Genomic DNA, 13,331 nt, shown 5'->3' on the forward strand with positions numbered 1-13,331 from the left:
CCATAAGACAGCTACAAAAGTGATCTCAGCTCTGTGGCAGAAAGCAAGCCACAGGAAGTAACTATCTGTTGGTGTTTCCTGTGAGCCCACCTTGCTGGGGAGAGGAAAGCTGTTTCTTTCCTGTGCTGTTGCACTGTTACCATGACGAGACGGCAATCCTTGTGATGTATCACCATGGTTGCTGTGGTTCAGCATACAGTACCACCTACTGCTGACACTGAAAACAGTTAATGGGTGTGTTTGATAGTCTAAGAAGGTGTTTTCACAAATATGTTATGTACACTACCACTCCAAATTTTGGACCCACTTGACTGATCTTTTGATCTAAAGGCTTATGCATGAATGCATGAATATACTCTCACTGAGCACTTTATTAGGAACACTATTGTCCTAATAAAGTGCCGACTGGGTCTTCTGCTCTTGTAGGCCATCCACCTCAAGTTTCGACGTGTTGTGCATTCTGAGATGCTATTCTGCTCACTACAATTGTACAGAGTGGATATCTGAGTTACTGTAGCCTTTCTGTTAGCTCGAACAAGTCTGGCCATTCTCTGTTGAGCTCTCTCATCAACAAGGCGTTTCCGTCCGCAGAACTGCCACTCACTGGATGTTTTTCTTTTTATTGCTTTTGGCGCCATTCTGAGTCAACTCTTCAGACTGTTGTGCGTGAAAATCCCTGGAGATCAGCAGTTACAGAAATACTCAAACCAGCCCATCTGGCACCACAATCATGCCACGGTCAAAATCACTGAGATTATATTTTTCCCTCTTCTGATGGTTGATGTAAACATTGACTGAAGCTCCTGACCCACATCTGCGTGATATTATGCATTGCACTGCTGCCACACTATTAGCTGATTGCATGAATAAGTAGGTGTACAGGTGTTCCTAATAAATTGTTGAGTGAGTGCATTTTACATTTTTGGTCACTACATTATTCCCATACTTTCATTTGTGTTAGTTCATTTGTACTTTTGATGCCTTTGCTATTTTTGTCAAATGTTGAAAATGGTAATAGTAAAGAACTAAATAGTAAACTTTGACAAGACATACACTATATTGCCAAAAGTATTCGCTCATCTGCCTTTAGACGCATATGAACTTAAGTGACATCCCATTCTTAATCCATAGGGTTTAATATGATGTTGGCCCACCCTTTGCAGCTATAACAGCTTCAACTCTTCTGGGAAGGCTTTCCACAAGGTTTAGGAGTGTGTTTATGGGAATTTTTGACCATTCTTCCAGAAGCACATTTGTGAGGTCAGACACTGATGTTGGACGCGAAGGCCTGGCTCGCAGTCTTCGCTCTAATTCATCCCAAAGGTGCTCTATCGGGTTGAGGTCAGGACTCTGTGCAGGCCAGTCAAGTTCTTCCACACCAAACTCGCTCATCCATGTCTTTATGGACCTTGCTTTGTGCACTGGTGCGCAGTCATGTTGGAACAGGAAGGGGCCATCCCCAAACTGTTCCCACAAAGTTGGGAGCATGGAATTGTCCAAAATCTCTTGGTATGCTGAAGCATTCAGAGTTCCTTTCACTGGAACTAAGGGGCCATGCCCAGCTCCTGAAAAACAACCCCACACCATAATCCCCCTCCACCAAACTTCACAGTTGGCACAATGCAGTCAGACAAGTACCGTTCTCCTGGCAACCGCCAAACCCAGACTCGTCCATCAGATTGCCAGATGGAGAAGCGTGATTCGTCACTCCAGAGAAAGCATCTCCACTGCTCTGAAGTCCAGTGGCGGTGTGCTTTACACCACTGTATCCGACGCTTTGCATTGCACTTGGTGATGTATGGCTTGGATGCAGCTGCTCGGCCATGGAAACCCATTCCATGAAGCTCTCTACACACTGTTCTTGAGCTAATCTGAAGGCCACATGAACTTTGGAGGTCTGTAGCGATTGACTCTGCAGAAAGTTGGCGACCTCTGCGCACTATGCGCCACAGCATCCGCTGACCCCGCTCTGTCATTTTACGTGGCCTACCACTTCGTGGCTGAGTTGCTGTCATTCCCAATCGCTTCCACTTTGTTATAATACCACTGACAGTTGACTGTGGAATATTTAGTAGCGAGGAAATTTCACGACTGGACTTGTTGCACAGGTGGCATCTTATCACAGTACCACGCTGGAATTCACTGAGCTCCTGAGAGCGGCCCATTATTTCACAAATGTTTGTAGAAGCAGTCTGCATGCCTAGGTGCTTCATTTTATACACCTGTGGCCATGGAAGTGATTGGAACACCTGAATTCAATTATTTGGATGGGTGAGCGAATACTTTTGGCAATATAGTGTATTTTATATTAGCTTAAAGCCTTTTCTGAAATTTTAACTAGTTTTAAAAGTTTTAAATTTGATGATTAACAGCCAGACAGCTAGCTAGCTACATAGTCAGACTGTCACATATAGTCAGATAAACTGATGTAGATAGATAAAACAAGAGAACAACTTAAAGCAGATTAAATGCCTTTTATGGGGTTTTTAACATTTACATTTTTGACGGTTTGAGTTTGAATTAAGGAGCATTCGATTTTGCCGATTTAAACATTCAGTCAATGTAAGTCTATGGGCATTTTCCTATTTTTGATCGTCCGCTGTGCAAAAAACTTAAATCCGATCAGTTAGAAAAGACATAGCATACTATTCGTGAACAGTCTGAAGGTCTGTGCCGAGTTTGGTGGATGTAGCTTAAAAGCTCTGAGGTATTTGTGTTTGACATTTTGGTCTCAGTTTAGGGATTTTGAAAAACCCCTAAACAAAGTTTGTAGAATAACAGTATGTTGGCTTCGTCGAACCAACATAATGAGTAGGTGTGTCCAAACTTTTGACTTGTAGTGTACATTCATGTCAATTCTGGACTTTTTTAGTCTGGACTTCTGTTTTCAGAAATACAGGCTATGCATGTTCAAATAGAGAACAGTAAACTGATTTGTAAAATATCATTTTCACTTTCCAAACCACAGCGACTCGCACTCAAAGGGGTTTCTGGGGGAATTTAACTTCTCTCTGTTTGTATGTGTCTACAGTATGTGTGTTTATGCATGACTGAGTGGGAGTTTCCATTGCGAGTGGGTCTCCACTGTGGGCAGAGGGACATCTTAATTGTGTCATACTGCAGCGCTGTGAAGGGGAAGTGAGAGAGAAGTGTGTCTGTACAGTTTCATTCTAACCCCTCTGTTTCTCTGCCTCTGATTCATTTGATATTTGAGCGTGACAGGGAGCTGCTGATTCTATCAATCGCATTGTACTGTGGGGAAACAATTGGGAATCATCAAATATCTGTAAACAAACACATTTTCAAGACACTTCTTATTATAGGAAGCCTTTCAAGGTAAGGAAATCATCAATGGTTACTTTGTTTTCTTAAGAAATACAGTGTTTGACATTTTAAGGTATTGGAACAATTACAATGTTTTATGAGACGATTGCCAATTTGGCCAGCTAAACTTGGAATGTGATAAGACAACTCAGTGTAACTCAAATCAACTCGTACTGTTATATCTAACCATTTTACTCTTCTCTTTTGAACTCCCATTAGAACAATGAAAGGACCAGAACTGGTTGACTCAAGGAGTCGTTTTCGATTTATTGAATCATGCATTGGCTTGATGGGTTGTTTGTTTATTAGCTATGCCATCTGGGCACCTCGGTGGTTGAATGACAGGGGTCTGTGGTCCTCTGGGAATCAGACCAGCATGGATGACAGCTGGACGGCCGGAGACATCACTAAAGGTGTGTGATATGTGTGCTTTCCACATTTATCTATAAAAAATAAAGCTATTATGACTTTTGTATTATGTGAATATATGATTTTGAGCTACAATCATGAAAAGCAAGAAAGGTGCTTTAAAGTTGAAGTTTGAGTTGTTATTATTATATTGTATAGAGTATCATTCTAGTAGCCCATGTTTGAGCCTCATCCATTTTAGTCTTTTACTTTGTTCTTGATAACTTGCATTCACATGGCCTTTATAAAGATATGTAATAGTAATACTGTAAGACAACAACTTTACATCAAGTTTACATTACAGTAAGTGTGTTCCTGATGTCAGTATTTGGTAGTATTGGTTATTTTGTAATGTTGAATTATGTTGGAAAAATATAGCCACAATATTTGTAGGAACTGAAAGCTTTAGAGGAATTATGTGGCAATTTTAAAAATGTTGACTTGTTCACTTTGGACCGGTACAGACCAGGGAATTCAAAGGGTTTGATGTGAAATTCCCCTGTAAAAATGTGCAGAAATTCCAGATCGTTTGACGTTTCAGCTATTGTAATACCTTCAAATGTCAAATGTGATCTAATTCTTCACATATGGTTATGTGTTGGAGAGGTTTCTGAGCTCAGGTGGACTGCAGCAGACAGGCTATGACATGAACTCACATTACTTGCATGTTTTATTAGTTTTAGCCTGTCAAGCATTCCCCTTTATGTTTCTTCCTCAGAAGACGACATATGAAAATGTTAAGGATGATGTCAAAAACAGATCAGTTCTATTTTAAATTGTTTCACAATGACAATGTCTCAAAACGTGTCTTGAGTCTACACTGCCTATAGAAAGTCATCATACTTTGTCAAAATCCTTATTATTTGTCACATTACAACCTGGAAATTTAAATAAATTCAATCTAAACTTTTCCAGCTGTATTTACACTATAACCTTCAACATTAACATGAAAATAGCATGTAAAAAAATTCTGATCAATTATTACAAATTAATTAGTAAAATACCTGGTTTTAGATAAGTGATCAGACCCCTAAGAGTAACCATTACAAACTGCTCAGGTGCAACCAATCACCTTTCAGATCACATACCTGACTAACTGGACCCCGCCTGACATAAGCTGTAGTGGTTTTGATAACTTCAAAATAAAACCGGCTGTTCCATGAGGATTCCATTACTAGTAGTGCATGGTAATGAATTCAAGAATTCACCATGGTTGGAAAGGTGGTTACAAAAGGGCTCCGGGAAAAAAATTGTGCAAAGGCATAGGTTAGAAGAAGGGTACATACAGAGTTCAAAGGTGTCTATCCCTCTGAGTACCGTTCAGAGCATTATTAATAAGTGGAAAGCACATGATACCTATAAAACCTTGAATAGATTGGGTCGTCCCTACAAACTGGATGACCGTGTCAGGAGGATATTGATCAGAGAGGCTATTAAGAGGCCAAAGGCAACTTTGAAGGATTTACAAGCCCTTTTGGCTGAGATTGATCGGTCTGTGCATGTGACAACAATCTTCCAAACTTTACATAAAGCTGGCCTGTATGGCAGGAAAGAAGCCTCTTCTGAAAAAGCGCCACACTTAGTCTTGTCTGCACTTTGCGAAAAAAAAAACAAAACAAAAAAAACAAACACTTGGTGGATTCTGGTGCCATGCGGCAAAAGGTTTTACGGTCAGATGAGACAAAAATGGAACTTGTTGAACTGAATCTCAAGCGCTATATTTGGAGAAAACCAAACACAGCACACCACCCAGAACATAACATACGTACTGTGAAGCATGGTGGTGGCAACATTATGTTGTGGGGGTGTTTCTCTTCAGTGGGGACTGGACAACTTTTTAGGATTGAAGGGAAATTAGATTCTGCCATGTACACCCAAATTCTTGAGGAAAATCTGTGGCCCTCTGCTCGACAATTGAAGATGGGTTCACCTTTCAGCACGATAATGACCCTAAACACGCCGCCAAAAAAACAACACAGTGGCATAAGGATCGGAAGTTCAAAATCTTTGAGTGGCCAAGTCAGAGCCCTGACCTAAATCCAATAGAAAACCTGTGGATGGACTTGAGAGCAGTCCATCGCGCTCACCCCGCAATTTGACTAAATTGCAAATGGGCAAATATTCCTCAATCTAGGTGCGTGAAGCTAGTAGAGACATATCCAAACAGACTGATGGCATTAAAGCAAATGGTAGCTCTACGAAGTATTAAATATGGGGTATGAGGGAGCCTGGGTAGCTCAGCGAGTATTGACACTGACTACCACCCCTGGAGTCGCGAGTTTGAATCCAGGGTGTGCTGAGTGACTCCAGTCAGGTCTCCTAAGCAACCAAATTGGCCCGGTTGTTAGGGAGGGTAGAGTGACATGGGTTAACCTCCTCGTGGTCGCTATAATGTGGTTCTCACTCTCGGTGATCGAGTTAGGTCTGAACGGACCCTTACTATGCTACAAGTTTGGAAATTTCTTTTATATTAGGTTTTCCCTGGGTCAGAATTTTATGGAAAAATACCACTTTTTTTCAGAGTTTACAATGTCATTAATATTTAAGGTGTTTCTGTCATTGTTTTGTTCAAACAGCTCTTGAGGCTGAGAGAGTGTTTGCATTGGTCGCCTTCCTCATGTCTGTGAGCTCTGGAGTGCTGTGCCTCATGTTCGCCCTCTGCTGGACATCTGAAACAGTGCGGTCCTACTCTAACACTCGTTCACTGTTGATGGCAGGCCAGGCCCTCGACCCCACCACCCTGCTACTCTTCACACTAGTGCCAACAGGTAAACTTGTTATTTGTAGCTTTCCTCAACCTAACCATTTTCTAGAGCAGTGGATCTCTACTTTTTTGTTTCAGGACACAGATTATACATTGGAGATCAAGTGGCGGTCCAACATTGTAACAAACTTGTTACTTTTGTTATCATATAAAAGTAAAACTTTACAATAAGGTTGAATATTTGAAATTGTATAAATTAACATTAGTAATTTAACATGACAATTTTTTTTATGTCAGGATCTATTGTTATTCAAAAATACATAAAAAAATGCTATAGACACAAAACAGTGACTTGAATACATCTCTTCTATAATGAACATGTTTTTTTAAGTACGAATTAAAAATGTGGAGTTCAAATGTGGTGTTATCAGGGGTGGACTGGGAAGAGAAACTGGCCCTGGAATTAAAATAAAAACCAGCCCAAAAGTTGTTTGGGGTTGGTGGGGATGTTTGGCCTTTCGGCCCCGTTTCGTGACCGGCCTACCGGGAAAAGTCCCGGTTCTCCCTATGGCCAGTCCACCAATGGGTGTAACCAACATTTAGGTTGCCATTTGTTGTCATCTGATTAAAGGAAAAAAATATAAAAGAGGACCCCTTTAGACCCTCAAGACTGTGTGTGAAGTTTAAAAAAAATATATATAAAATATTTTGACATTTTATGGATAGACACATTTCGTTTAGGTCTTATGGTATAGCCCTGAGAAAACATTTAGATTTTCTTGACTCAAAAATTTGTGACTTTTTTTTTTTACCTTGATAAACATTCACATTTTTTATTTTTATAAATGATTATGTTGTCTACACCCTCATGTATTCAATGTGCAAGGAAAGTATTTTAATACCTTTTACTTTATATCTATTCATTAAATAGATTTTTCTTTTATTTTGTTTGGTACAAATTACTATAAATGTTTTTTAAAATGTACAAAACCACAATAGTCATACAGATTATATTTCTACGATCTTGACGTGTGTTTTACTTTTAAAGATTTAAAACGTATTACCTTGGACAACTTTATTCATCAATGATCCATTTACCAATATTTATAAATGTTGTAAAAAGTGTTCATTGTTAATTCATGATACCTAATGCATTAACTAATGGTCATGAGTATAACCTTATTGTTAAGTGTTACCCTATTTTTATTAGTTAATAGAAAAGTATTTATATCACTTAATATTAATATTACCAAATAGTATTGTCATAGTAGCCGATGAATTTGTGGCAAAATAGCATATAAATTTGATTGGATGCGCATTTGATGTCTTTGATATCAACAACAGATATGGGAAGCTTTTTAAAGTTGCTAAGCCTGTTTTTTTTACTAACCAAAATAAGCATAATTTTGTGTTTAATAGAATTTTATCATATCAACTTAGCATTGTTTTTTTTCCCCTTCTGTCTGCGACATTATCAGAAAAGACCTGCGATCCGTTTTTGGGTCAAGACCCACTAGTTGATAACGACTGTCCTACAGTTTTGATGTAAAATTCACCTTTTCCTTATATCCCTATTTTTGACTCTCTCGTTATTTTCTCGCCTCAACAGGATTCTTCTTCTTTCTCAGCTGGGCTCTTTTCACCCACCAACATATTGGCGAGATCCGCGATGACATCACTCGATTAGGCTCGTCCTATTGGCTGGGAGTTGTGGGCTGGGCTTTGCTATTGGCTGTACTGCCTGTGGTCTTCCTGGCGGAGAAGTTTGTGGTGCCAGACATCCTCCCGGACCTAATAAAGTCTGCCAATATGTGGTGGAAGGCCCCTGAGGTTGCGTACGCGAGATCGTTTAGTGAGGGTTGCCATCGCTCAGAGCACAAGTCTCATCCTGGCTTAAGGAGGTATATGTCAGTGCCCTGAAGCAGAGAAAAGGGATAGCAAGGAAAAGCACGAGAAGATATAACTGGTCTCTCTCTGGTCTCTCCAAAGCTGGTACCTCCCAGCCAAATGTAGCATTGTGCCTTGCCCAAAAAGACTTCTGAAATGACACTGAGAGTGCTGAGTGTCAACAGTAATGCTACAGAGATGTTCCAGTTGCAGATGAACTCTGAAAAACTCTTTATTTGTACCTTTTCTTAGTCGTTATCTGCAGCTCTGATCATTCTATGTATCTTAAGTCTTACGGACAACCCTGATTCAAATAATCACAATGCACTTTGTACTGCTTATCAATTCATGTATGTGGGACGTGTCACTCCGAGGTGCTAGTACAGAATTAGAACACTATACTTGTTAAGAATATTGGTTACTTTGTTGTGTTTTTGCAGTCTCTTTTTGAACGGTGCTACAGATGTTTTTCTCTAATTTGTCTGTGTTTTTTCTGCATACACATCCCTCTACTGGTAATTTTACAAACTAGAGCAACCTGTAGTAATTTTTTTTATAAACCTGCAGCAAAACTGTAAAATAAGCTTAACACTGTGCACTGGCAAGGGAACGTTTTTTTAAATTATAATTATTATTGGTTTTTATTGTTGTTGTTTTGTTTTTTTACTGTTTTCAATAAATGGAAAGATTGTTTTACTATTGAGTCAGTATAATCATATGTAGTTTCTTGTGGCATATTGAGTCAGTATAATCATATGTAGTTTCTTATTTTGCATAATTATATTTAGTTTCTTGTGGCATATTTTGTATGTTGTTTATCTGTTTCCATGACAACACAGCAACCCTTGTGTTATTTTAAGTATAATGATGCTACAACCCCAATTCCAAAAAACAAAAAGGAGTGATTTGTAAATTATATTCACCCTTTGCTATATTGAAAGCACCACAACTACGCATTATATGATGTTTTTCCTTGTGAATTTAATTGTTTTTAGAAAATGCACCGTAATTTCAAATCAGATGATTGCAACACGCTCCAAAATTTGAGACATAAACAGGTTATGCAGTTGTGTCATAGTATATAAGGAGCCTCCAAAAAAAGTGCAAGGATCATTCGAGACTTGTCAATTTGCCAACAGATGCTTCAGCAAATAATCCAGCACTTTGAGAACAATGTTCCTCAAAAACAAATTGGAAGGATTTTGGGCATTTCACTTTCTATAGTGCACAACATAGTTAAAAGATTCAAGGAATCTGGTCAAATCTCTGCGCATTAAGGGCAAGACGAAAACCACTTCTGAATGCGCGTGATCTCTGATCTTAAAAAACGGCATTCATCCATATATATATATGTATATCATGAACATGGGCTTGGGATTACTTTAGTAAACCTTTGTTAGTCAACACCACTCGCCGCTGCATCCACAGATGTAAGTTAAGGCTTTACTATGCAAAGCAGAAGCCCTACATCAACACTGTCCAGAAGCGCTACCGACTTCTCTGTGCTCGGTCTCATCTTAGATGGAAAGTAGAACAGTGGAACTGTTTTTTGGTCAGAGTCCACATTTCAAAAAGTTAAAAACAAAAACAAAGCCGTCTTGTTATCTGGATTAAAGAAGAAAAGGGCAATCCAAGGTTTTATTAGCATCTGGTCCAAAAGCCAGTGTCTGTATGGGCCAGGGGTGTGTCAGTGCCCATGGCATGGGTAACTCGCACATCTGTGAGGGCACCATTAATGCAGACAGGTATCTACAAATTTTGGAGTCCTGACCTGTCTCCAATTGAGAATGTGTGGCACACTATGATGTGCATTAGATAGCAACGAAGACCCCTTACAACTGTGCAGCTAAAGACCTACATAATTGATGACTGGGGGAAAATTCTATTTTCTAAACTTAACAAACTCGTGTCTTCACTGCCTAAATGCTTAATAAGTGTTAATAGAAGAAATTATGTTTCACAGTGGTAAACACTCAACTGTCCCAACTTTTTTGGAGCGTGTTGCAATAATCTGATTTGAAATGACTGTACATTTTCAAACAACAATTAAATTCACAAGGAAAAACATCATATAATGTGTAGTTGTAGTGCTTTCAATATAGCAAAGGGTGAATATAATTTACAAATCACTCCTTTTTGTTTTTATTAGCATTTTTCATACTGTCCCAACTTTTTCGGAATTGGGATTGTAATTATTTAAGGAAGCAAATATTCTTAAAGCTAAAGTAACTTTTCCTGTGTTAAAATACTTACTACTTCCATGAGACTGAGCCGTTGAATTAGCCACACCCCCTTTTTCCAAAACCTTGCATTCCAAAGATACCAAATGAGCTTTGAGGCTGACATCATGCATAAATGGTTGTTAAAAACAACAGCAGCAAAATAGCGCCCTCAACTGACAACTGTTATGAACTACATGGCATAAAAATGGCAATAAGCCTCAATTATTCACCGCAACTACAATACAAGGACAATGCGCAAAATGATTGACAGGTCGAATGTGTTTTTGTTTGCTGTTTTCAGAGTTTAGAGCTGTCGCAGAAACAGGTAAGATATCTCACGACACTTATTTCAGCAATATCTTTCATGGAGTAGGAACATTTTTGGAATACCTTTCCATGAAAAAAATCACATACAGCACCTTTAATATGCAGAGACAATTATAAGTCATTCATTGTTAATTTGCTTGAGTGACCCGCTTAGACCCGCCCCAACAACGTTACTCAATCATTGGAGTGAGTTGGGGGCAGGACCATCTCTTTGTTTGGGAGGGGGGGCATATTCGGAAAGCTGTTTTTAAAACAACATTTATTTTTGCAATTAAGTTTGGTGGCGATAGTGGGGCAGAAATCACATACTTCAGCTTTAAGGTTGTCCCTTGAAAATTGTCCTCTAATTCCTTTGTTGACAATATCTAAATAACAGTACTTTTGACATCTGTGACCACAATGTCAATCCTCAGATCATATTTACTGTATACAAATTACTATATTTAAAGGAACAGTTCACCCAAAAATTAACAATCTGTCATCATGTACTTGTCATCTTTCCAAACACATGATTTTCTTTCTTCCATGGAACAAAAAAGGAGATATTTTGCAGAAAGTCCTGGCTGCTCTTTTCCGTAGAATGTAAGTGAATAGTAAAGAGGCTATTGAGCTCTAAATAACCCACGATAGAAGTATCATAAAAGTAGTCCATATGACTCATGTGTTATATTCCAATTCTTCTGAAGCTATACAATAGCTTTGTGTGAGAAACAGACCAAACTTTCGTTAAGTCGTCATTCACTGAAAATCTTCCCCTCTACCATAGCGCTCAAATCTCATTTGCGCTTATGTACAATTAAATATGGCACCTCAAAATACACCATGATTTGACATCAGTGACGAAATATGCAAGAACCAATGATGTTTGATGTCGACAGTAGAAAGTAGAAAGAAAGCCATACAGGTTTAGAATGACACAAGGGTGAGTAAATGATGACGAAATGTTCCTTTTTGGATTAACTATTCCTTTAATACAGTGAAACTTAATACACAAGCAACATCAAACAGAAAAAGATCATGCCTCTTGTTGCCTGCTATTATATTCTTCATTACCATAGAGACAAAAACAAAATGAGAGCAAGAGAGGTTTCTGAACCCATAGTGTTTACATTCTGATGCCACCTAGGTCAGGAAGAATGAATTGGCTTTGCTAATTGTGCATTAATCAGTTGTGGGTCTAATTAAAAGGCAGTTCCACCATTTTAGCAGTGCCTAATGAGTTTATTAAATCCACCGTTAACTGTTTTTTATTTACTGTCAGGAAAGTGCTTAATTGGCCCTCAGAACACAACTTGAGCGTCCTTGAAGGTTGTGACAGCATGGAGCTTTAGAGAGTGCACCAGTTGACATCACCCCCGTAGGGAGTATGAAAGCTACTCTGTGTGAGAGGTGTGTGTGTGAATGTCCTGGATGTAAGCGGGCCTCTTAAAGGATCGTTTGAGGAGTATTTTTTAGTGCAACAGCTCTCGGAGGAACACAGCTGTCCACACAGTGCTGAAATGCTGGTGTGCCCTTTCTTCTGCTGTGTACACCTTTAAGTACTTAAGGGCATAGTTCACCCCAAAATGAAAGTTCTGTCATCATTTACATCATGACATACTTTTTTTTTTTTTGGAACACAAAATAAGATATTGAACCGAATGTTAGGGGCTGACAGCCTCAGTCATCATTCACTTTTACTGTATAGAAGAAAGTCATACAGGCTTGGAACGACATCAGGGTGAGTAGATGAATGAATTGATGGATTCTTCCATATTTTGTGAATGCCTTTTAGCCTGTTCTGCAGCGCCCTCTTCAGGCAAGGTAAATATGGCAAAATAAATAAATAAATGCAGAGAAACAGACTCTATGCAAGTACGTGAACGCAAACGCATCTTGCAACGCAAGCTCGATTTAACGCGTCGTTGCGTCTGAAATTAGTTAGAAAGCAATTCATAATCCAATGCAAGTATGCTTTGCATTCTCAGCATTGTCACAAGGGGCACTATAGCAAGATTAGTGTGAACTGTCCACTTCTACAGTGAGGTTTTTTTGATCTTTCAAGTCAACTATTCTACTGTCATGGCGGAGCTACAGTTTGAAGAGAATATTGCTAAGCAAGTAAGTTAAATTCAATATATTTATAGCAACTTACCTGAATAATAACATCCAGTTTAATTATACAGACGTTTGAAGGTAACTCTATCGCCCCCTTGGTTTGAACCAACCACGGTAACGCAAGAACGCATTTTCCTACCACCCCTGGAGTTCGCCAGTTCTCTAGTTCGAATCCCAGGGTGTGCTGAGTGACTCCAGCCAGGTCTCCAAAGCAACAAAATTGGCCTGGTTGCTAGAGAGGATAGAGTCACATGGGGTAACCTCCTCGTGATCGCTATAATGTGGTTCGTTCTCGGTGTGACGCGTGGTGAGTTGAGCGTGGTTGCCACGGTGGGTGGCGTGAAGCCTCCACACGCGCTATG

At 39.2% G+C, this 13,331-nt stretch overlaps 1 protein-coding gene across 2 annotated transcripts in view; it reads left to right on the plus strand.

The window, feature by feature from the left end:
• The window catches only part of accs (1-aminocyclopropane-1-carboxylate synthase homolog (Arabidopsis)(non-functional)), a 31,955-nt gene extending 22,936 nt beyond the window's left edge, over nucleotides 1-9,019 (plus strand). Inside the window, exons 16-19 of one of the 2 annotated variants that reach the window (XR_007896308.1) lie at nucleotides 8-3,336; nucleotides 3,544-3,737; nucleotides 6,309-6,500; nucleotides 8,046-9,019. The gene's annotated coding sequence lies outside the window, so the exon portion shown is untranslated. The remainder of the gene's footprint in view (nucleotides 1-7; nucleotides 3,337-3,543; nucleotides 3,738-6,308; nucleotides 6,501-8,045) is intronic. The other variant, XR_007896309.1, reaches the window with a different exon arrangement.
• The last annotated feature ends 4,312 nt before the right edge of the window (nucleotides 9,020-13,331 follow it).

Source organism: Myxocyprinus asiaticus, chromosome 46 (assembly GCF_019703515.2).
Source record: "Myxocyprinus asiaticus isolate MX2 ecotype Aquarium Trade chromosome 46, UBuf_Myxa_2, whole genome shotgun sequence".
Lineage (NCBI taxonomy): Eukaryota > Metazoa > Chordata > Actinopteri > Cypriniformes > Catostomidae > Myxocyprinus > Myxocyprinus asiaticus.